Genomic DNA, 23,301 nt, shown 5'->3' on the forward strand with positions numbered 1-23,301 from the left:
GCGAGTCCCCGTGCAACACCTTAGCAAATGCCCAAGACGGCGTTCTTTGTCCTCATCGGTCTAAGATCCTCAACAGCCTTATACATTTTAGGACCTGTGACCAGGGTGTTACTCTTGGTTTTAGTCTAAAAAGACTAACTAGCATTAGAAAGCCCCTTTTCCCCACGTCAATTCGACAGGGCGATAAGCCACTGAGCGGCACTAATTGTGTGGAAGATGTCTAAACTCTAAAAATAGATCAAACATAGAGGCCCAGATTTATGAAACGCTTGCGTTATCACAGCGTAAGGCAACACCAGGGCATCAGTGAGGTTTACTAAACCACGCAAGGCCACCTTGCGTGGCATTGCATGTCTTAATAAATCTAGAGTAACCCATGGCAGCGCAAGTCGCTGCCTTGCGTTACTGTTTGCCGGGAAGGCGTTCCATGGGTAGGGAGTGGGTGATCTTAGGCATCCACCCATGCTCTTTCATGCATTCCCAGATTTACTAAGAGTAGTAAACCTGGGAACGCGTACGCCTTCCCAACTGAGGAGCAACAAGGAGAAATATCTTTGTTTCTCTACGTTTTATCCTCAAGTTGTCCTGCTGAGTTGCGTAAGAGGTGAGTAAATCTTCCCCTTCCCCGGGTCCATTTGAAAAGACCCTCCTTACTTAAATGTACCAAATTACGATTAGAAAGACCGTTTGAAAAGCTCAGTTTATAAAAGAAAGCCCCAAAAAAGCCCAAAAGAGGTGATTGCAAATACAAGTCAAGTGAGAATCTGGCAACCATCAAATATCCAAGAAAAGAAGTTTAAAATGCTGTACTCTCTTAAACTGAAACAAGAAGCTAACCACTCAGTTTGTGTTTCCTTCCTCCACTTCTTCGTAAAAGAAGAGAGGAACGTTCATCAATAGCAGACAGCAGCTGCACAAATGCAACACTGTCCACTGGCTTCGCGCTCAGAAGAAAACACTACAACTCTTCCTCGTGGTTAGCGAAGACCAGACACTTTCGAACACATTTCCTCAGTTAAAAACTATAGAAATGATCCCTGAAAGTATAGTCTTGCCTGAACCACTTCCAGCTCACACAGACAGAAAAAGTGGAAACCCTTCTTACCTACAGTAAGCACCTGTTGGGCATCAAGTCAAAAAACATATAAATATATAGATAAGACCACAAAATAGCATTCAGCAGATGCGCGTGCATTTCTGTGCAAGAAAGAGTTCTCCCTAGAACTCGGGTGACACAATGCTTTAAAAAATTTGCATATCAGAAATCAGCCACCAATCAAATTCAGCCTGCCTTTTCCCGGCCCTGTCTCACACACAGACACACACACACACACACACAGGTTACCTGTTGGCTGCCCCTGAAACAGACAGAGGACTACAGTATGAAAGTTAAAGTTCAAACAGGTAAAGAAACGGCAGCCATACTTTCCTTTCCTGCTCTCGTTTACCGCAACAAACACATTTTAACTTGTTTAAAAAGTAAGAGAAACAATTGGTAAACTCACAAAAAAGACAGTCTACCGTTACTTCCAGAGCTTTCGGCACTGCACTAAGGCCCGTATTTATACTTTTTTTGCGCCGCATTTGCGCCGCTTTTTGACGCAAAAACGGCGCAAAGTTACAAAATGCAATTGTATTTTGCAAGTTTGCGCCGCTTTTGCGTCAAAAAGTGACGCAAATGCGGGGCTAAAAAAGTATAAATACGGGCCTAAATGACAATTATTACCATTTCAAGATGGCTACGCATTATCAGACTGCACGAAGTGGGTGCATTTTACTGGAGATCGGACAGAATCACCAGAGCGCTTACTCTGTTCAAGTAAAGCAGCACACACTTGCCCTCTGAGTTCACATCATACTGTGCTGAAAGTGTAGGTGGTGAAAACACTGGGAATTATTCTTGTTCACAGCCTTCATTTTGAAGCTCAAGCCAAGACATGGATTTCTCTGGTAGTTTCATCCTCAGATATCTTGGTGAGATGTTCAACTTCCTGACGCAAATCGATTTACATGTTAAGAGGCAGAGCATTAATTAGCACTCATTTGGACTACTGCAATGCCTTACACAAGGGAAAATGGGGAAAACTTGAAACAAAACGGCAGGTTCCACAGGATTTTGCAGGAAGACAGTTTTCAATCAGAATATTTGGTTCAGATTATGACCTTTCAATGTGCCGAAAGCGTGATACTGATTGCTAGTGAATGAGAAACGACCTGGTAGGTTTGCAAGTATGGAAACAAAAGGTGTAGCAAGCAACCTACCTTTACATTTTGAAAAGTTGCACCACAGATCAAATGTATGGCAATGTCTTCAATCAGTCTCCCCAAACAAAGTAACTCTCCCCCAGTTCACGTGTAAGACCCTTACAAGGCGATGGCATTCCGCAGGAACCACGGGTTACAACGGAACCTACCACTTTCAGATGAGCTCTGAATACCTGGACATCAAAGAAAGCCTTCACATCAGCAACACCTTGTCCTACCAGCCGCTTTGAACATATGCAGCTTTTCCAGGCCCCATGACTTTTAGGCATCTCTGTATTATAGAAGTATCCAAAACACGGTTTATTTTTCTTGTACAGAAGATTCCGTTCACCGGGGAGTGAATCCTTGTCGGGACAATTTTGATCCTAGTATTCTTCAGAATAGGAACCGAACATTTCAGTGAATGTATCCGTCATCCAGCCCTTCCTCAAATGAAGAAAGGAACAGCCATCAACAAAAGACAGTTGTTTCATAAATACAACTCTGCCCTTCCTTTCCAGATCAGGGCTTTTCTGCAACAACTCTCTGACACTTACAAACACTGGGGCAGATTTACGACATTTTGGCGCAGGGCAGCACAGCAAGTCACATTGCTGTGCCCTGTGTCAAAGAAAACGGGCAATAATGTGTTATATGTATGCAATACTGTCCTTTTCCACTGCGCTGGAGCCATTTTGACTGCCTAGAGCCAGCGCCGGCAACCTTGCACCATGGTGCAAGGTTGTCTGCGTTGTAGGCAAAATTGTTTTTGTGAAGGAAGAGGCACCTTCCTACACAAAAACAATCTTGGGAGGCTTTTCCCTTTTCCTATGCGTGCTGCAAAACGCAGCACACATAGAAAGGGGAAACAACAAAGAGAAATAAAGATATTTCTCCTCACTGACCCTCCCCTGGGGAGGGGTAAGGTGTTGGTGCATTCCCAGATTTACATGGCTCTGTAAATTTGGGGATGCGTCTAACAACATGGGTGTTGCGTTGGAACACACACTGCAAAGCCCTTGGATCGCCTCCCTAATGCAGAGTAAGCCAGCGCACCGCTTTACAATGCCTTGCCTTAATCACTATCTACGGGACTATTCAAAGCCACGCCAAGTGGCTTTGCGTGATCTCCTAGATATGGTTAAAAGGTCTGACCGCTGTTGCGTCACTAGAAGTCACGCAACTGCAGTGCAAGCCTCTCTTAAATATGCCCCACTAGTTCCAGTTTCTTTCTTCAGAAACTTTTTATAACGCTATGCCACTCTGTTCCAGTGGCACAGGAAGATGTCACAACAGCATTTTTGCTGCCATCTGGCTTAGCTCTCAGATGGTAAGTGATACAGACTTTAAAAACTGCTGCTGTGGTCTATGCCGCTAACTAAAGTATTGCTTCAGCACGACAGGCTCAAGTTGAAGGCGAAAAACAGTCCACATCCCCTCTTCCAGCAGGCTAGAGGGTACCACAATTTAGTCTTACTTTGTTTTTTGTTTTTATATTTACTTATCTATTTATTTCATTATTTTAAAAAAGGACATTGCTGGGAAGGCAGTCGGGCTACGCTCCTGGCTCCTATAAAGCCAAGATTAGGCAAAGTTTTGAAGCACTCAACTGGCCTGCCGCCAGAGCGGAACCTTCTCCAATTCACGCTCTGCCGCCAACCCACCCACCTCGTTTCCCCGGCATTGGGGCATGTTTGAACTCCAAAATGGCGGCCTCCGGGGTTCCACACATTGCAGCTTTACCATTTTCAAGGTACAGGGATTATTCTACTGTTTAAAAGCTGCTGGCATTCCGATTTTCTTCATGAGGCTATCAATCTTGCAGTGTTCTAATATAGCATACGAGAACATTATTAGGGGCCCAAAGGGATCATTAAACGTCTTCTGTTGAGAGTTATTGACAAAAGCGAGGGGACAGGGCATTTAACTAATGTGACAGCAGAGGAACGACGCCTATGCTGACAGCTCAACATTTCGTTCAATGAGGTAAGAATGCTTTAAATTAAACAGGAAAGCCAAAAAAACGACATTTGCTAGAATATTAGACCAGATGGCTTATTCCAACCATTATTTGATTGTTGCAACTTCACTGTCCCCAATGAATCTTAAAAAATTCCAATGTCCTAAGACATCTAGCCCTTGATGTACTAGAGGTTGTGCGAGCGTTCCTGGGAAGCTGAATGATTTTCTGCTGCGCCTACAGGCTTTTATGGTAAGTAATCAGATGCAATCCTTTACGCTTACGTTACTTTGTGCTATGCGACTCCCCGTGCAACACCTTAGCAAATACCCAAGACGGCGTTCTTTGTCCTCATCGGTCTAAGATCCTCAACAGCCTTATACATTTTAGGACCAGTGACCAGGGTGTTACTCTTGGTTTTAGTCTAAAAAGACTAACTAGCATTAGAAAGCCCCTTTTCCCCACGTCAATTCGACAGGGCGATAAGCCACTGAGCGGCACTAATTGTGTGGAAGATGTCTAAACTCTAAAAATAGATCAAACATAGAGGCCCAGATTTATGAAACGCTTGCGTTATCACAGCGTAAGGCAACACCAGGGCATCAGTGAGGTTTACTAAACCACGCAAGGCCACCTTGCGTGGCATTGCATGTCTTAATAAATCTAGAGTAACCCATGGCAGCGCAAGTCGCTGCCTTGCGTTACTGTTTGCCGGGAAGGCGTTCCATGGGTAGGGAGTGGGTGATCTTAGGCATCCACCCATGCTCTTTCATGCATTCCCAGATTTACTAAGAGTAGTAAACCTGGGAACGCGTACGCCTTCCCAACTGAGGAGCAACAAGGAGAAATATCTTTGTTTCTCTACGTTTTATCCTCAAGTTGTCCTGCTGAGTTGCGTAAGAGGTGAGTAAATCTTCCCCTTCCCCGGGTCCATTTGAAAAGACCCTCCTTACTTAAATGTACCAAATTACGATTAGAAAGACCGTTTGAAAAGCTCAGTTTATAAAAGAAAGCCCCAAAAAAGCCCAAAAGAGGTGATTTCAAATACAAGTCAAGTGAGAATCTGGCAACCATCAAATATCCAAGAAAAGAAGTTTAAAATGCTGTACTCTCTTAAACTGAAACAAGAAGCTAACCACTCAGTTTGTGTTTCCTTCCTCCAGTTCTTCGTAAAAGAAGAGAGGAACGTTCATCAATAGCAGACAGCAGCTGCACAAATGCAACACTGTCCACTGGCTTCGCGCTCAGAAGAAAACACTACAACTCTTCCTCGTGGTTAGCGAAGACCAGACACTTTCGAACACATTTCCTCAGTTAAAAACTATAGAAATGATCCCTGAAAGTATAGTCTTGCCTGAACCACTTCCAGCTCACACAGACAGAAAAAGTGGAAACCCTTCTTACCTACAGTAAGCACCTGTTGGGCATCAAGTCAAAAAACATATAAATATATAGATAAGACCACAAAATAGCATTCAGCAGATGCGCGTGCATTTCTGTGCAAGAAAGAGTTCTCCCTAGAACTCGGGTGACACAATGCTTTAAAAATTTGCATATCAGAAATCAGCCACCAATCAAATTCAGCCTGCCTTTTCCCGGCCCTGTCTCACACACAGACACACACACACACACAGGTTACCTGTTGGCTGCCCCTGAAACAGACAGAGGACTACAGTATGAAAGTTAAAGTTCAAACAGGTAAAGAAACGGCAGCCATACTTTCCTTTCCTGCTCTCGTTTACCGCAACAAACACATTTTAACTTGTTTAAAAAGTAAGAGAAACAGTTGGTAAACTCACAAAAAAGACAGTCTACCGTTACTTCCAGAGCTTTCGGCACTGCACTAAATGACAATTATTACCATTTCAAGATGGCTACGCATTATCAGACTGCACGAAGTGGGTGCATTTTACTGGAGATCGGACAGAATCACCAGAGCGCTTACTCTGTTCAAGTAAAGCAGCACACACTTGCCCTCTGAGTTCACATCATACTGTGCTGAAAGTGTAGGTGGTGAAAACACTGGGAATTATTCTTGTTCACAGCCTTCATTTTGAAGCTCAAGCCAAGACATGGATTTCTCTGGTAGTTTCATCCTCAGATATCTTGGTGAGATGTTCAACTTCCTGACGCAAATCGATTTACATGTTAAGAGGCAGAGCATTAATTAGCACTCATTTGGACTACTGCAATGCCTTACACAAGGGAAAATGGGGAAAACTTGAAACAAAACGGCAGGTTCCACAGGATTTTGCAGGAAGACAGTTTTCAATCAGAATATTTGGTTCAGATTATGACCTTTCAATGTGCCGAAAGCGTGATACTGATTGCTAGTGAATGAGAAACGACCTGGTAGGTTTGCAAGTATGGAAACAAAAGGTGTAGCAAGCAACCTACCTTTACATTTTGAAAAGTTGCACCACAGATCAAATGTATGGCAATGTCTTCAATCAGTCTCCCCAAACAAAGTAACTCTCCCCCAGTTCACGTGTAAGACCCTTACAAGGCGATGGCATTCCGCAGGAACCACGGGTTACAACGGAACCTACCACTTTCAGATGAGCTCTGAATACCTGGACATCAAAGAAAGCCTTCACATCAGCAACACCTTGTCCTACCAGCCGCTTTGAACATATGCAGCTTTTCCAGGCCCCATGACTTTTAGGCATCTCTGTATTATAGAAGTATCCAAAACACGGTTTATTTTTATTGTACAGAAGATTCCGTTCACCGGGGAGTGAATCCTTGTCGGGACAATTTTGATCCTAGTATTCTTCAGAATAGGAACCGAACATTTCAGTGAATGTATCCGTCATCCAGCCCTTCCTCAAATGAAGAAAGGAACAGCCATCAACAAAAGACAGTTGTTTCATAAATACAACTCTGCCCTTCCTTTCCAGATCAGGGCTTTTCTGCAACAACTCTCTGACACTTACAAACACTGGGGCAGATTTACGACATTTTGGCGCAGGGCAGCACAGCAAGTCACATTGCTGTGCCCTGTGTCAAAGAAAACGGGCAATAATGTGTTATATGTATGCAATACTGTCCTTTTCCACTGCGCTGGAGCCATTTTGACTGCCTAGAGCCAGCGCCGGCAACCTTGCACCATGGTGCAAGGTTGTCTGCGTTGTAGGCAAAATTGTTTTTGTGAAGGAAGAGGCACCTTCCTACACAAAAACAATCTTGGGAGGCTTTTCCCTTTTCCTATGCGTGCTGCAAAACGCAGCACACATAGAAAGGGGAAACAACAAAGAGAAATAAAGATATTTCTCCTCACTGACCCTCCCCTGGGGAGGGGTAAGGTGTTGGTGCATTCCCAGATTTACATTGCTCTGTAAATTTGGGGATGCGTCTAACAACATGGGTGTTGCGTTGGAACACACACTGCAAAGCCCTTGGATCGCCTCCCTAATGCAGAGTAAGCCAGCGCACCGCTTTACAATGCCTTGCCTTAATCACTATCTACGGGACTATTCAAAGCCACGCCAAGTGGCTTTGCGTGATCTCCTAGATATGGTTAAAAGGTCTGACCGCTGTTGCGTCACTAGAAGTCACGCAACTGCAGTGCAAGCCTCTCTTAAATATGCCCCACTAGTTCCAGTTTCTTTCTTCAGAAACTTTTTATAACGCTATGCCACTCTGTTCCAGTGGCACAGGAAGATGTCACAACAGCATTTTTGCTGCCATCTGGCTTAGCTCTCAGATGGTAAGTGATACAGACTTTAAAAACTGCTGCTGTGGTCTATGCCGCTAACTAAAGTATTGCTTCAGCACGACAGGCTCAAGTTGAAGGCGAAAAACAGTCCACATCCCCTCTTCCAGCAGGCTAGAGGGTACCACAATTTAGTCTTACTTTGTTTTTTGTTTTTATATTTACTTATCTATTTATTTCATTATTTTAAAAAAGGACATTGCTGGGAAGGCAGTCGGGCTACGCTCCTGGCTCCTATAAAGCCAAGATTAGGCAAAGTTTTGAAGCACTCAACTGGCCTGCCGCCAGAGCGGAACCTTCTCCAATTCACGCTCTGCCGCCAACCCACCCACCTCGTTTCCCCGGCATTGGGGCATGTTTGAACTCCAAAATGGCGGCCTCCGGGGTTCCACACATTGCAGCTTTACCATTTTCAAGGTACAGGGATTATTCTACTGTTTAAAAGCTGCTGGCATTCCGATTTTCTTCATGAGGCTATCAATCTTTCAGTGTTCTAATATAGCATACGAGAACATTATTAGGGGCCCAAAGGGATCATTAAACGTCTTCTGTTGAGAGTTATTGACAAAAGCGAGGGGACAGGGCATTTAACTAATGTGACAGCAGAGGAACGACGCCTATGCTGACAGCTCAACATTTCGTTCAATGAGGTAAGAATGCTTTAAATTAAACAGGAAAGCCAAAAAAACGACATTTGCTAGAATATTAGACCAGATGGCTTATTCCAACCATTATTTGATTGTTGCAACTTCACTGTCCCCAATGAATCTTTAAAAATTCCAATGTCCTAAGACATCTAGCCCTTGATGTACTAGAGGTTGTGCGAGCGTTCCTGGGAAGCTGAATGATTTTCTGCTGCGCCTACAGGCTTTTATGGTAAGTAATCAGATGCAATCCTTTACGCTTACGTTACTTTGTGCTATGCGAGTCCCCGTGCAACACCTTAGCAAATGCCCAAGACGGCGTTCTTTGTCCTCATCGGTCTAAGATCCTCAACAGCCTTATACATTTTAGGACCTGTGACCAGGGTGTTACTCTTGGTTTTAGTCTAAAAAGACTAACTAGCATTAGAAAGCCCCTTTTCCCCACGTCAATTCGACAGGGCGATAAGCCACTGAGCGGCACTAATTGTGTGGAAGATGTCTAAACTCTAAAAATAGATCAAACATAGAGGCCCAGATTTATGAAACGCTTGCGTTATCACAGCGTAAGGCAACACCAGGGCATCAGTGAGGTTTACTAAACCACGCAAGGCCACCTTGCGTGGCATTGCATGTCTTAATAAATCTAGAGTAACCCATGGCAGCGCAAGTCGCTGCCTTGCGTTACTGTTTGCCGGGAAGGCGTTCCATGGGTAGGGAGTGGGTGATCTTAGGCATCCACCCATGCTCTTTCATGCATTCCCAGATTTACTAAGAGTAGTAAACCTGGGAAAGCGTACGCCTTCCCAACTGAGGAGCAACAAGGAGAAATATCTTTGTTTCTCTACGTTTTATCCTCAAGTTGTCCTGCTGAGTTGCGTAAGAGGTGAGTAAATCTTCCCCTTCCCCGGGTCCATTTGAAAAGACCCTCCTTACTTAAATGTACCAAATTACGATTAGAAAGACCGTTTGAAAAGCTCAGTTTATAAAAGAAAGCCCCAAAAAAGCCCAAAAGAGGTGATTGCAAATACAAGTCAAGTGAGAATCTGGCAACCATCAAATATCCAAGAAAAGAAGTTTAAAATGCTGTACTCTCTTAAACTGAAACAAGAAGCTAACCACTCAGTTTGTGTTTCCTTCCTCCAGTTCTTCGTAAAAGAAGAGAGGAACGTTCATTAATAGCAGACAGCAGCTGCACAAATGCAACACTGTCCACTGGCTTCGCGCTCAGAAGAAAACACTACAACTCTTCCTCGTGGTTAGCGAAGACCAGACACTTTCGAACACATTTCCTCAGTTAAAAACTATAGAAATGATCCCTGAAAGTATAGTCTTGCCTGAACCACTTCCAGCTCACACAGACAGAAAAAGTGGAAACCCTTCTTACCTACAGTAAGCACCTGTTGGGCATCAAGTCAAAAAACATATAAATATATAGATAAGACCACAAAATAGCATTCAGCAGATGCGCGTGCATTTCTGTGCAAGAAAGAGTTCTCCCTAGAACTCGGGTGACACAATGCTTTAAAAATTTGCATATCAGAAATCAGCCACCAATCAAATTCAGCCTGCCTTTTCCCGGCCCTGTCTCACACACAGACACACACACACACACACAGGTTACCTGTTGGCTGCCCCTGAAACAGACAGAGGACTACAGTATGAAAGTTAAAGTTCAAACAGGTAAAGAAACGGCAGCCATACTTTCCTTTCCTGCTCTCGTTTACCGCAACAAACACATTTTAACTTGTTTAAAAAGTAAGAGAAACAGTTGGTAAACTCACAAAAAAGACAGTCTACCGTTACTTCCAGAGCTTTCGGCACTGCACTAAATGACAATTATTACCATTTCAAGATGGCTACGCATTATCAGACTGCACGAAGTGGGTGCATTTTACTGGAGATCGGACAGAATCACCAGAGCGCTTACTCTGTTCAAGTAAAGCAGCACACACTTGCCCTCTGAGTTCACATCATACTGTGCTGAAAGTGTAGGTGGTGAAAACACTGGGAATTATTCTTGTTCACAGCCTTCATTTTGAAGCTCAAGCCAAGACATGGATTTCTCTGGTAGTTTCATCCTCAGATATCTTGGTGAGATGTTCAACTTCCTGACGCAAATCGATTTACATGTTAAGAGGCAGAGCATTAATTAGCACTCATTTGGACTACTGCAATGCCTTACACAAGGGAAAATGGGGAAAACTTGAAACAAAACGGCAGGTTCCACAGGATTTTGCAGGAAGACAGTTTTCAATCAGAATATTTGGTTCAGATTATGACCTTTCAATGTGCCGAAAGCGTGATACTGATTGCTAGTGAATGAGAAACGACCTGGTAGGTTTGCAAGTATGGAAACAAAAGGTGTAGCAAGCAACCTACCTTTACATTTTGAAAAGTTGCACCACAGATCAAATGTATGGCAATGTCTTCAATCAGTCTCCCCAAACAAAGTAACTCTCCCCCAGTTCACGTGTAAGACCCTTACAAGGCGATGGCATTCCGCAGGAACCACGGGTTACAACGGAACCTACCACTTTCAGATGAGCTCTGAATACCTGGACATCAAAGAAAGCCTTCACATCAGCAACACCTTGTCCTACCAGCCGCTTTGAACATATGCAGCTTTTCCAGGCCCCATGACTTTTAGGCATCTCTGTATTATAGAAGTATCCAAAACACGGTTTATTTTTCTTGTACAGAAGATTCCGTTCACCGGGGAGTGACTCCTTGTCGGGACAATTTTGATCCTAGTATTCTTCAGAATAGGAACCGAACATTTCAGTGAATGTATCCGTCATCCAGCCCTTCCTCAAATGAAGAAAGGAACAGCCATCAACAAAAGACAGTTGTTTCATAAATACAACTCTGCCCTTCCTTTCCAGATCAGGGCTTTTCTGCAACAACTCTCTGACACTTACAAACACTGGGGCAGATTTACGACATTTTGGCGCAGGGCAGCACAGCAAGTCACATTGCTGTGCCCTGTGTCAAAGAAAACGGGCAATAATGTGTTATATGTATGCAATACTGTCCTTTTCCACTGCGCTGGAGCCATTTTGACTGCCTAGAGCCAGCGCCGGCAACCTTGCACCATGGTGCAAGGTTGTCTGCGTTGTAGGCAAAATTGTTTTTGTGAAGGAAGAGGCACCTTCCTACACAAAAACAATCTTGGGAGGCTTTTCCCTTTTCCTATGCGTGCTGCAAAACGCAGCACACATAGAAAGGGGAAACAACAAAGAGAAATAAAGATATTTCTCCTCACTGACCCTCCCCTGGGGAGGGGTAAGGTGTTGGTGCATTCCCAGATTTACATGGCTCTGTAAATTTGGGGATGCGTCTAACAACATGGGTGTTGCGTTGGAACACACACTGCAAAGCCCTTGGATCGCCTCCCTAATGCAGAGTAAGCCAGCGCACCGCTTTACAATGCCTTGCCTTAATCACTATCTACGGGACTATTCAAAGCCACGCCAAGTGGCTTTGCGTGATCTCCTAGATATGGTTAAAAGGTCTGACCGCTGTTGCGTCACTAGAAGTCACGCAACTGCAGTGCAAGCCTCTCTTAAATATGCCCCACTAGTTCCAGTTTCTTTCTTCAGAAACTTTTTATAACGCTATGCCACTCTGTTCCAGTGGCACAGGAAGATGTCACAACAGCATTTTTGCTGCCATCTGGCTTAGCTCTCAGATGGTAAGTGATACAGACTTTAAAAACTGCTGCTGTGGTCTATGCCGCTAACTAAAGTATTGCTTCAGCACGACAGGCTCAAGTTGAAGGCGAAAAACAGTCCACATCCCCTCTTCCAGCAGGCTAGAGGGTACCACAATTTAGTCTTACTTTGTTTTTTGTTTTTATATTTACTTATCTATTTATTTCATTATTTTAAAAAAGGACATTGCTGGGAAGGCAGTCGGGCTACGCTCCTGGCTCCTATAAAGCCAAGATTAGGCAAAGTTTTGAAGCACTCAACTGGCCTGCCGCCAGAGCGGAACCTTCTCCAATTCACGCTCTGCCGCCAACCCACCCACCTCGTTTCCCCGGCATTGGGGCATGTTTGAACTCCAAAATGGCGGCCTCCGGGGTTCCACACATTGCAGCTTTACCATTTTCAAGGTACAGGGATTATTCTACTGTTTAAAAGCTGCTGGCATTCCGATTTTCTTCATGAGGCTATCAATCTTGCAGTGTTCTAATATAGCATACGAGAACATTATTAGGGGCCCAAAGGGATCATTAAACGTCTTCTGTTGAGAGTTATTGACAAAAGCGAGGGGACAGGGCATTTAACTAATGTGACAGCAGAGGAACGACGCCTATGCTGACAGCTCAACATTTCGTTCAATGAGGTAAGAATGCTTTAAATTAAACAGGAAAGCCAAAAAAACGACATTTGCTAGAATATTAGACCAGATGGCTTATTCCAACCATTATTTGATTGTTGCAACTTCACTGTCCCCAATGAATCTTTAAAAATTCCAATGTCCTAAGACATCTAGCCCTTGATGTACTAGAGGTTGTGCGAGCGTTCCTGGGAAGCTGAATGATTTTCTGCTGCGCCTACAGGCTTTTATGGTAAGTAATCAGATGCAATCCTTTACGCTTACGTTACTTTGTGCTATGCGAGTCCCCGTGCAACACCTTAGCAAATGCCCAAGACGGCGTTCTTTGTCCTCATCGGTCTAAGATCCTCAACAGCCTTATACATTTTAGGACCTGTGACCAGGGTGTTACTCTTGGTTTTAGTCTAAAAAGACTAACTAGCATTAGAAAGCCCCTTTTCCCCACGTCAATTCGACAGGGCGATAAGCCACTGAGCGGCACTAATTGTGTGGAAGATGTCTAAACTCTAAAAATAGATCAAACATAGAGGCCCAGATTTATGAAACGCTTGCGTTATCACAGCGTAAGGCAACACCAGGGCATCAGTGAGGTTTACTAAACCACGCAAGGCCACCTTGCGTGGCATTGCATGTCTTAATAAATCTAGAGTAACCCATGGCAGCGCAAGTCGCTGCCTTGCGTTACTGTTTGCCGGGAAGGCGTTCCATGGGTAGGGAGTGGGTGATCTTAGGCATCCACCCATGCTCTTTCATGCATTCCCAGATTTACTAAGAGTAGTAAACCTGGGAACGCGTACGCCTTCCCAACTGAGGAGCAACAAGGAGAAATATCTTTGTTTCTCTACGTTTTATCCTCAAGTTGTCCTGCTGAGTTGCGTAAGAGGTGAGTAAATCTTCCCCTTCCCCGGGTCCATTTGAAAAGACCCTCCTTACTTAAATGTACCAAATTACGATTAGAAAGACCGTTTGAAAAGCTCAGTTTATAAAAGAAAGCCCCAAAAAAGCCCAAAAGAGGTGATTGCAAATACAAGTCAAGTGAGAATCTGGCAACCATCAAATATCCAAGAAAAGAAGTTTAAAATGCTGTACTCTCTTAAACTGAAACAAGAAGCTAACCACTCAGTTTGTGTTTCCTTCCTCCACTTCTTCGTAAAAGAAGAGAGGAACGTTCATCAATAGCAGACAGCAGCTGCACAAATGCAACACTGTCCACTGGCTTCGCGCTCAGAAGAAAACACTACAACTCTTCCTCGTGGTTAGCGAAGACCAGACACTTTCGAACACATTTCCTCAGTTAAAAACTATAGAAATGATCCCTGAAAGTATAGTCTTGCCTGAACCACTTCCAGCTCACACAGACAGAAAAAGTGGAAACCCTTCTTACCTACAGTAAGCACCTGTTGGGCATCAAGTCAAAAAACATATAAATATATAGATAAGACCACAAAATAGCATTCAGCAGATGCGCGTGCATTTCTGTGCAAGAAAGAGTTCTCCCTAGAACTCGGGTGACACAATGCTTTAAAAAATTTGCATATCAGAAATCAGCCACCAATCAAATTCAGCCTGCCTTTTCCCGGCCCTGTCTCACACACAGACACACACACACACACACACAGGTTACCTGTTGGCTGCCCCTGAAACAGACAGAGGACTACAGTATGAAAGTTAAAGTTCAAACAGGTAAAGAAACGGCAGCCATACTTTCCTTTCCTGCTCTCGTTTACCGCAACAAACACATTTTAACTTGTTTAAAAAGTAAGAGAAACAATTGGTAAACTCACAAAAAAGACAGTCTACCGTTACTTCCAGAGCTTTCGGCACTGCACTAAGGCCCGTATTTATACTTTTTTTGCGCCGCATTTGCGCCGCTTTTTGACGCAAAAACGGCGCAAAGTTACAAAATGCAATTGTATTTTGCAAGTTTGCGCCGCTTTTGCGTCAAAAAGTGACGCAAATGCGGGGCTAAAAAAGTATAAATACGGGCCTAAATGACAATTATTACCATTTCAAGATGGCTACGCATTATCAGACTGCACGAAGTGGGTGCATTTTACTGGAGATCGGACAGAATCACCAGAGCGCTTACTCTGTTCAAGTAAAGCAGCACACACTTGCCCTCTGAGTTCACATCATACTGTGCTGAAAGTGTAGGTGGTGAAAACACTGGGAATTATTCTTGTTCACAGCCTTCATTTTGAAGCTCAAGCCAAGACATGGATTTCTCTGGTAGTTTCATCCTCAGATATCTTGGTGAGATGTTCAACTTCCTGACGCAAATCGATTTACATGTTAAGAGGCAGAGCATTAATTAGCACTCATTTGGACTACTGCAATGCCTTACACAAGGGAAAATGGGGAAAACTTGAAACAAAACGGCAGGTTCCACAGGATTTTGCAGGAAGACAGTTTTCAATCAGAATATTTGGTTCAGATTATGACCTTTCAATGTGCCGAAAGCGTGATACTGATTGCTAGTGAATGAGAAACGACCTGGTAGGTTTGCAAGTATGGAAACAAAAGGTGTAGCAAGCAACCTACCTTTACATTTTGAAAAGTTGCACCACAGATCAAATGTATGGCAATGTCTTCAATCAGTCTCCCCAAACAAAGTAACTCTCCCCCAGTTCACGTGTAAGACCCTTACAAGGCGATGGCATTCCGCAGGAACCACGGGTTACAACGGAACCTACCACTTTCAGATGAGCTCTGAATACCTGGACATCAAAGAAAGCCTTCACATCAGCAACACCTTGTCCTACCAGCCGCTTTGAACATATGCAGCTTTTCCAGGCCCCATGACTTTTAGGCATCTCTGTATTATAGAAGTATCCAAAACACGGTTTATTTTTCTTGTACAGAAGATTCCGTTCACCGGGGAGTGAATCCTTGTCGGGACAATTTTGATCCTAGTATTCTTCAGAATAGGAACCGAACATTTCAGTGAATGTATCCGTCATCCAGCCCTTCCTCAAATGAAGAAAGGAACAGCCATCAACAAAAGACAGTTGTTTCATAAATACAACTCTGCCCTTCCTTTCCAGATCAGGGCTTTTCTGCAACAACTCTCTGACACTTACAAACACTGGGGCAGATTTACGACATTTTGGCGCAGGGCAGCACAGCAAGTCACATTGCTGTGCCCTGTGTCAAAGAAAACGGGCAATAATGTGTTATATGTATGCAATACTGTCCTTTTCCACTGCGCTGGAGCCATTTTGACTGCCTAGAGCCAGCGCCGGCAACCTTGCACCATGGTGCAAGGTTGTCTGCGTTGTAGGCAAAATTGTTTTTGTGAAGGAAGAGGCACCTTCCTACACAAAAACAATCTTGGGAGGCTTTTCCCTTTTCCTATGCGTGCTGCAAAACGCAGCACACATAGAAAGGGGAAACAACAAAGAGAAATAAAGATATTTCTCCTCACTGACCCTCCCCTGGGGAGGGGTAAGGTGTTGGTGCATTCCCAGATTTACATGGCTCTGTAAATTTGGGGATGCGTCTAACAACATGGGTGTTGCGTTGGAACACACACTGCAAAGCCCTTGGATCGCCTCCCTAATGCAGAGTAAGCCAGCGCACCGCTTTACAATGCCTTGCCTTAATCACTATCTACGGGACTATTCAAAGCCACGCCAAGTGGCTTTGCGTGATCTCCTAGATATGGTTAAAAGGTCTGACCGCTGTTGCGTCACTAGAAGTCACGCAACTGCAGTGCAAGCCTCTCTTAAATATGCCCCACTAGTTCCAGTTTCTTTCTTCAGAAACTTTTTATAACGCTATGCCACTCTGTTCCAGTGGCACAGGAAGATGTCACAACAGCATTTTTGCTGCCATCTGGCTTAGCTCTCAGATGGTAAGTGATACAGACTTTAAAAACTGCTGCTGTGGTCTATGCCGCTAACTAAAGTATTGCTTCAGCACGACAGGCTCAAGTTGAAGGCGAAAAACAGTCCACATCCCCTCTTCCAGCAGGCTAGAGGGTACCACAATTTAGTCTTACTTTGTTTTTTGTTTTTATATTTACTTATCTATTTATTTCATTATTTTAAAAAAGGACATTGCTGGGAAGGCAGTCGGGCTACGCTCCTGGCTCCTATAAAGCCAAGATTAGGCAAAGTTTTGAAGCACTCAACTGGCCTGCCGCCAGAGCGGAACCTTCTCCAATTCACGCTCTGCCGCCAACCCACCCACCTCGTTTCCCCGGCATTGGGGCATGTTTGAACTCCAAAATGGCGGCCTCCGGGGTTCCACACATTGCAGCTTTACCATTTTCAAGGTACAGGGATTATTCTACTGTTTAAAAGCTGCTGGCATTCCGATTTTCTTCATGAGGCTATCAATCTTGCAGTGTTCTAATATAGCATACGAGAACATTATTAGGGGCCCAAAGGGATCATTAAACGTCTTCTGTTGAGAGTTATTGACAAAAGCGAGGGGACAGGGCATTTAACTAATGTGACAGCAGAGGAACGACGCCTATGCTGACAGCTCAACATTTCGTTCAATGAGGTAAGAATGCTTTAAATTAAACAGGAAAGCCAAAAAAACGACATTTGCTAGAATATTAGACCAGATGGCTTATTCCAACCATTATTTGATTGTTGCAACTTCACTGTCCCCAATGAATCTTAAAAAATTCCAATGTCCTAAGACATCTAGCCCTTGATGTACTAGAGGTTGTGCGAGCGTTCCTGGGAAGCTGAATGATTTTCTGCTGCGCCTACAGGCTTTTATGGTAAGTAATCAGATGCAATCCTTTACGCTTACGTTACTTTGTGCTATGCGACTCCCCGTGCAACACCTTAGCAAATACCCAAGACGGCGTTCTTTGTCCTCATCGGTCTAAGATCCTCAACAGCCTTATACATTTTAGGACCAGTGACCAGGGTGTTACTCTTGGTTTTAGTCTAAAAAGACTAACTAGCATTAGAAAGCCCCTTTTCCCCACGTCAATTCGACAGGGCGATAAGCCACTGAGCGGCACTAATTGTGTGGAAGATGTCTAAACTCTAAAAATAGATCAAACATAGAGGCCCAGATTTATGAAACGCTTGCGTTATCACAGCGTAAGGCAACACCAGGGCATCAGTGAGGTTTCCTAAACCACGCAAGGCCACCTTGTGTGGCATTGCATGTCTTAATAAATCTAGAGCAACCCATGGCAGCGCAAGTCGCTGCCTTGCGTTACTGTTTGCCGGGAAGGCGTTCCATGGGTAGGGAGTGGGTGATCTTAGGCATCCACCCATGCTCTTTCATGCATTCCCAGATTTACTAAGAGTAGTAAACCTGGGAACGCGTACGCCTTCCCAACTGAGGAGCAACAAGGAGAAATATCTTTGTTTCTCTACGTTTTATCCTCAAGTTGTCCTGCTGAGTTGCGTAAAAGGTGAGTAAATCTTCCCCTTCCCCGGGTCCATTTGAAAAGACCCTCTTTACTTAAATGTACCAAATTACGATTAGAAAGACCGTTTGAAAAGCTCAGTTTATAAAAGAAAGCCCCAAAAAAGCCCAAAAGAGGTGATTGCAAATACAAGTCAAGTGAGAATCTGGCAACCATCAAACATCCAAGAAAAGAAGTTTAAAATGCTGTACTCTCTTAAACTGAAACAAGAAGCTAACCACTCAGTTTGTGTTTCCTTCCTCCAGTTCTTCGTAAAAGAAGAGAGGAACGTTCATCAATAGCAGACAGCAGTTGCACAAATGCAACACTATCCACTGGCTTCGCGCTCAGAAGAAAACACTACAACTCTCCCTCGTGGTTAGCGAAGACCAGACACTTTCGAACACATTTCCTCAGTTAAAAACTATAGAAATGATCCCTGAAAGTATAGTCTTGCCTGAACCACTTCCAGCTCACACAGACAGAAAAAGTGGAAACACTTCTTACCTACATTAAGCACCTGTTGGGCATCAAGACAAAAAAATTATAAATATATAGATAAGACCACAAAATAGCATTCAGCAGATGCGCGTGCATTTCTGTGCAAGAAAGAGTTCTCCCTAGAACTCGGGTGACACAATGCTTTAAAAATTTGCATATCAGAAATCAGCCACCAATCAAATTCAGCCTGCCTTTTCCCGGCCCTGTCTCACACACAGACACACACACACACACAGGTTACCTGTTGGCTGCTCCTGAAACAGACAGAGGACTACAGTATGAAAGTTAAAGTTCAAACAGGTAAAGAAACGGCAGCCATACTTTCCTTTCCTGCTCTCGTTTACCGCAACAAACACATTTTAACTTGTTTAAAAAGTAAGAGAAACAGTTGGTAAACTCACAAAAAAGACAGTCTACCGTTACTTCCAGAGCTTTCGGCACTGCACTAAATGACAATTATTACCATTTCAAGATGGCTACGCATTATCAGACTGCACGAAGTGGGTGAATTTTACTGGAGATCGGACAGAATCACCAGAGCGCTTACTCTGTTCAAGTAAAGCAGCACACACTTGCCCTCTGAGTTCACATCATACTGTGCTGAAAGTGTAGGTGGTGAAAACACTGGGAATTATTCTTGTTCACAGCCTTCATTTTGAAGCTCGAGCCAAGACATGGATTTCTCTGGTAGTTTCATCCTCAGATATCTTGGTGAGATGTTCAACTTCCTGACGCAAATCGATTTACATGTTAAGAGGCAGAGCATTAATTAGCACTCATTTGGACTACTGCAATGCCTTACACAAGGGAAAATGGGGAAAACTTGAAACAAAACGGCAGGTTCCACAGGATTTTGCAGGAAGACAGTTTTCAATCAGAATATTTGGTTCAGATTATGACCTTTCAATGTGCCGAAAGCGTGATACTGATTGCTAGTGAATGAGAAACGACCTGGTAGGTTTGCAAGTATGGAAACAAAAGGTGTAGCAAGCAACCTACCTTTACATTTTGAAAAGTTGCACCACAGATCAAATGTATGGCAATGTCTTCAATCAGTCTCCCCAAACAAAGTAACTCTCCCCCAGTTCACGTGTAAGACCCTTACAAGGCGATGGCATTCCGCAGGAACCACGGGTTACAACGGAACCTACCACTTTCAGATGAGCTCTGAATACCTGGACATCAAAGAAAGCCTTCACATCAGCAACACCTTGTCCTACCAGCCGCTTTGAACATATGCAGCTTTTCCAGGCCCCATGACTTTTAGGCATCTCTGTATTATAGAAGTATCCAAAACACGGTTTATTTTTCTTGTACAGAAGATTCCGTTCACCGGGGAGTGAATCCTTGTCGGGACAATTTTGATCCTAGTATTCTTCAGAATAGGAACCGAACATTTCAGTGAATGTATCCGTCATCCAGCCCTTCCTCAAATGAAGAAAGGAACAGCCATCAACAAAAGACAGTTGTTTCATAAATACAACTCTGCCCTTCCTTTCCAGATCAGGGCTTTTCTGCAACAACTCTCTGACACTTACAAACACTGGGGCAGATTTACGACATTTTGGCGCAGGGCAGCACAGCAAGTCACATTGCTGTGCCCTGTGTCAAAGAAAACGGGCAATAATGTGTTATATGTATGCAATACTGTCCTTTTCCACTGCGCTGGAGCCATTTTGACTGCCTAGAGCCAGCGCCGGCAACCTTGCACCATGGTGCAAGGTTGTCTGCGTTGTAGGCAAAATTGTTTTTGTGAAGGAAGAGGCACCTTCCTACACAAAAACAATCTTGGGAGGCTTTTCCCTTTTCCTATGCGTGCTGCAAAACGCAGCACACATAGAAAGGGGAAACAACAAAGAGAAATAAAGATATTTCTCCTCACTGACCCTCCCCTGGGGAGGGGTAAGGTGTTGGTGCATTCCCAGATTTACATGGCTCTGTAAATTTGGGGATGCGTCTAACAACATGGGTGTTGCGTTGGAACACACACTGCAAAGCCCTTGGATCGCCTCCCTAATGCAGAGTAAGCCAGCGCACCGCTTTACAATGCCTTGCCTTAATCACTATCTACGGGACTATTCAAAGCCACGCCAAGTGGCTTTGCGTGATCTCCTAGATATGGTTAAAAGGTCTGACCGCTGTTGCGTCACTAGAAGTCACGCAACTGCAGTGCAAGCCTCTCTTAAATATGCCCCACTAGTTCCAGTTTCTTTCTTCAGAAACTTTTTATAACGCAATGCCACTCTGTTCCAGTGGCACAGGAAGATGTCACAACAGCATTTTTGCTGCCATCTGGCTTAGCTCTCAGATGGTAAGTGATACAGACTTTAAAAACTGCTGCTGTGGTCTATGCCGCTAACTAAAGTATTGCTTCAGCACGACAGGCTCAAGTTGAAGGCGAAAAACAGTCCACATCCCCTCTTCCAGCAGGCTAGAGGGTACCACAATTTAGTCTTACTTTGTTTTTTGTTTTTATATTTACTTATCTATTTATTTCATTATTTTAAAAAAGGACATTGCTGGGAAGGCAGTCGGGCTACGCTCCTGGCTCCTATAAAGCCAAGATTAGGCAAAGTTTTGAAGCACTCAACTGGCCTGCCGCCAGAGCGGAACCTTCTCCAATTCACGCTCTGCCGCCAACCCATCCACCTCGTTTCCCCGGCATTGGGGCACGTTTGAACTCCAAAATGGCGGCCTCCGGGGTTCCACACATTGCAGCTTTACCATTTTCAAGGTACAGGGATTATTCTACTGTTTAAAAGCTGCTGGCATTCCGATTTTCTTCATGAGGCTATCAATCTTGCAGTGTTCTAATATAGCATACGAGAACATTATTAGGGGCCCAAAGGGATCATTAAACGTCTTCTGTTGAGAGTTATTGACAAAAGCGAGGGGACAGGGCATTTAACTAATGTGACAGCAGAGGAACGACGCCTATGCTGACAGCTCAACATTTCGTTCAATGAGGTAAGAATGCTTTAAATTAAACAGGAAAGCCAAAAAAACGACATTTGCTAGAATATTAGACCAGATGGCTTATTCCAACCATTATTTGATTGTTGCAACTTCACTGTCCCCAATGAATCTTAAAAAATTCCAATGTCCTAAGACATCTAGCCCTTGATGTACTAGAGGTTGTGCGAGCGTTCCTGGGAAGCTGAATGATTTTCTGCTGCGCCTACAGGCTTTTATGGTAAGTAATCAGATGCAATCCTTTACGCTTACGTTACTTTGTGCTATGCGAGTCCCCGTGCAACACCTTAGCAAATGCCCAAGACGGCGTTCTTTGTCCTCATCGGTCTAAGATCCTCAACAGCCTTATACATTTTAGGACCTGTGACCAGGGTGTTACTCTTGGTTTTAGTCTAAAAAGACTAACTAGCATTAGAAAGCCCCTTTTCCCCACGTCAATTCGACAGGGCGATAAGCCACTGAGCGGCACTAATTGTGTGGAAGATGTCTAAACTCTAAAAATAGATCAAACATAGAGGCCCAGATTTATGAAACGCTTGCGTTATCACAGCGTAAGGCAACACCAGGGCATCAGTGAGGTTTACTAAACCACGCAAGGCCACCTTGCGTGGCATTGCATGTCTTAATAAATCTAGAGTAACCCATGGCAGCGCAAGTCGCTGCCTTGCGTTACTGTTTGCCGGGAAGGCGTTCCATGGGTAGGGAGTGGGTGATCTTAGGCATCCACCCATGCTCTTTCATGCATTCCCAGATTTACTAAGAGTAGTAAACCTGGGAACGCGTACGCCTTCCCAACTGAGGAGCAACAAGGAGAAATATCTTTGTTTCTCTACGTTTTATCCTCAAGTTGTCCTGCTGAGTTGCGTAAAAGGTGAGTAAATCTTCCCCTTCCTCGGGTCCATTTGAAAAGACCCTCTTTACTTAAATGTACCAAATTACGATTAGAAAGACCGTTTGAAAAGCTCAGTTTATAAAAGAAAGCCCCAAAAAAGCCCAAAAGAGGTGATTGCAAATACAAGTCAAGTGAGAATCTGGCAACCATCAAATATCCAAGAAAAGAAGTTAAAAATGCTGTACTCTCTTAAACTGAAACAAGAAGCTAACCACTCAGTTTGTGTTTCCTTCCTCCAGTTCTTTGTAAAAGAAGAGAGGAACGTTCATCAATAGCAGACAGCAGCTGCACAAATGCAACACTGTCCACTGGCTTCACGCTCAGAAGAAAACACTACAACTCTTCCTCGTGGTTAGCGAAGACCAGACACTTTCGAACACATTTCCTCAGTTAAAAACTATAGAAATGATCCCTGAAAGTATAGTCTTGCCTGAACCACTTCCAGCTCACACAGACAGAAAAAGTGGAAACCCTTCTTACCTACAGTAAGCACCTGTTGGGCATCAAGTCAAAAAACATATAAATATATAGATAAGACCACAAAATAGCATTCAGCAGATGCGCGTGCATTTCTGTGCAAGAAAGAGTTCTCCCTAGAACTCGGGTGACACAATGCTTTAAAAATTTGCATATCAGAAATCAGCCACCAAT

The 23,301-nt window shown here is 43.9% G+C and overlaps 6 non-coding genes across 6 annotated transcripts; all 6 read right to left on the minus strand.

Moving 5' to 3' along the window:
* Positions 1-835: 835 nt before the first annotated feature.
* Positions 836-1,053, minus strand: LOC138285987 (small nucleolar RNA U3). The gene has a single exon (XR_011201687.1). It is a non-coding gene; the product is annotated as a small nucleolar RNA U3 (small nucleolar RNA).
* Positions 1,054-5,338: 4,285 nt separating this feature from the next.
* On the minus strand, positions 5,339-5,556 carry LOC138286100 (small nucleolar RNA U3). Its single transcript, XR_011201794.1, has one exon. It is a non-coding gene; the product is annotated as a small nucleolar RNA U3 (small nucleolar RNA).
* A 4,121-nt stretch (positions 5,557-9,677) lies between these two features.
* Positions 9,678-9,895, minus strand: LOC138286139 (small nucleolar RNA U3). Its single transcript, XR_011201832.1, has one exon. It is a non-coding gene; the product is annotated as a small nucleolar RNA U3 (small nucleolar RNA).
* Positions 9,896-14,018: 4,123 nt separating this feature from the next.
* LOC138285988 (small nucleolar RNA U3) lies at positions 14,019-14,236 on the minus strand. Its single transcript, XR_011201688.1, has one exon. It is a non-coding gene; the product is annotated as a small nucleolar RNA U3 (small nucleolar RNA).
* Positions 14,237-18,521: 4,285 nt separating this feature from the next.
* LOC138286150 (small nucleolar RNA U3) lies at positions 18,522-18,739 on the minus strand. Its single transcript, XR_011201842.1, has one exon. It is a non-coding gene; the product is annotated as a small nucleolar RNA U3 (small nucleolar RNA).
* A 4,121-nt stretch (positions 18,740-22,860) lies between these two features.
* LOC138286116 (small nucleolar RNA U3) lies at positions 22,861-23,078 on the minus strand. Its single transcript, XR_011201810.1, has one exon. It is a non-coding gene; the product is annotated as a small nucleolar RNA U3 (small nucleolar RNA).
* Between the last annotated feature and the right edge of the window lie 223 nt (positions 23,079-23,301).

Source organism: Pleurodeles waltl, chromosome 3_1, assembly GCF_031143425.1.
Source record: "Pleurodeles waltl isolate 20211129_DDA chromosome 3_1, aPleWal1.hap1.20221129, whole genome shotgun sequence".
Lineage (NCBI taxonomy): Eukaryota > Metazoa > Chordata > Amphibia > Caudata > Salamandridae > Pleurodeles > Pleurodeles waltl.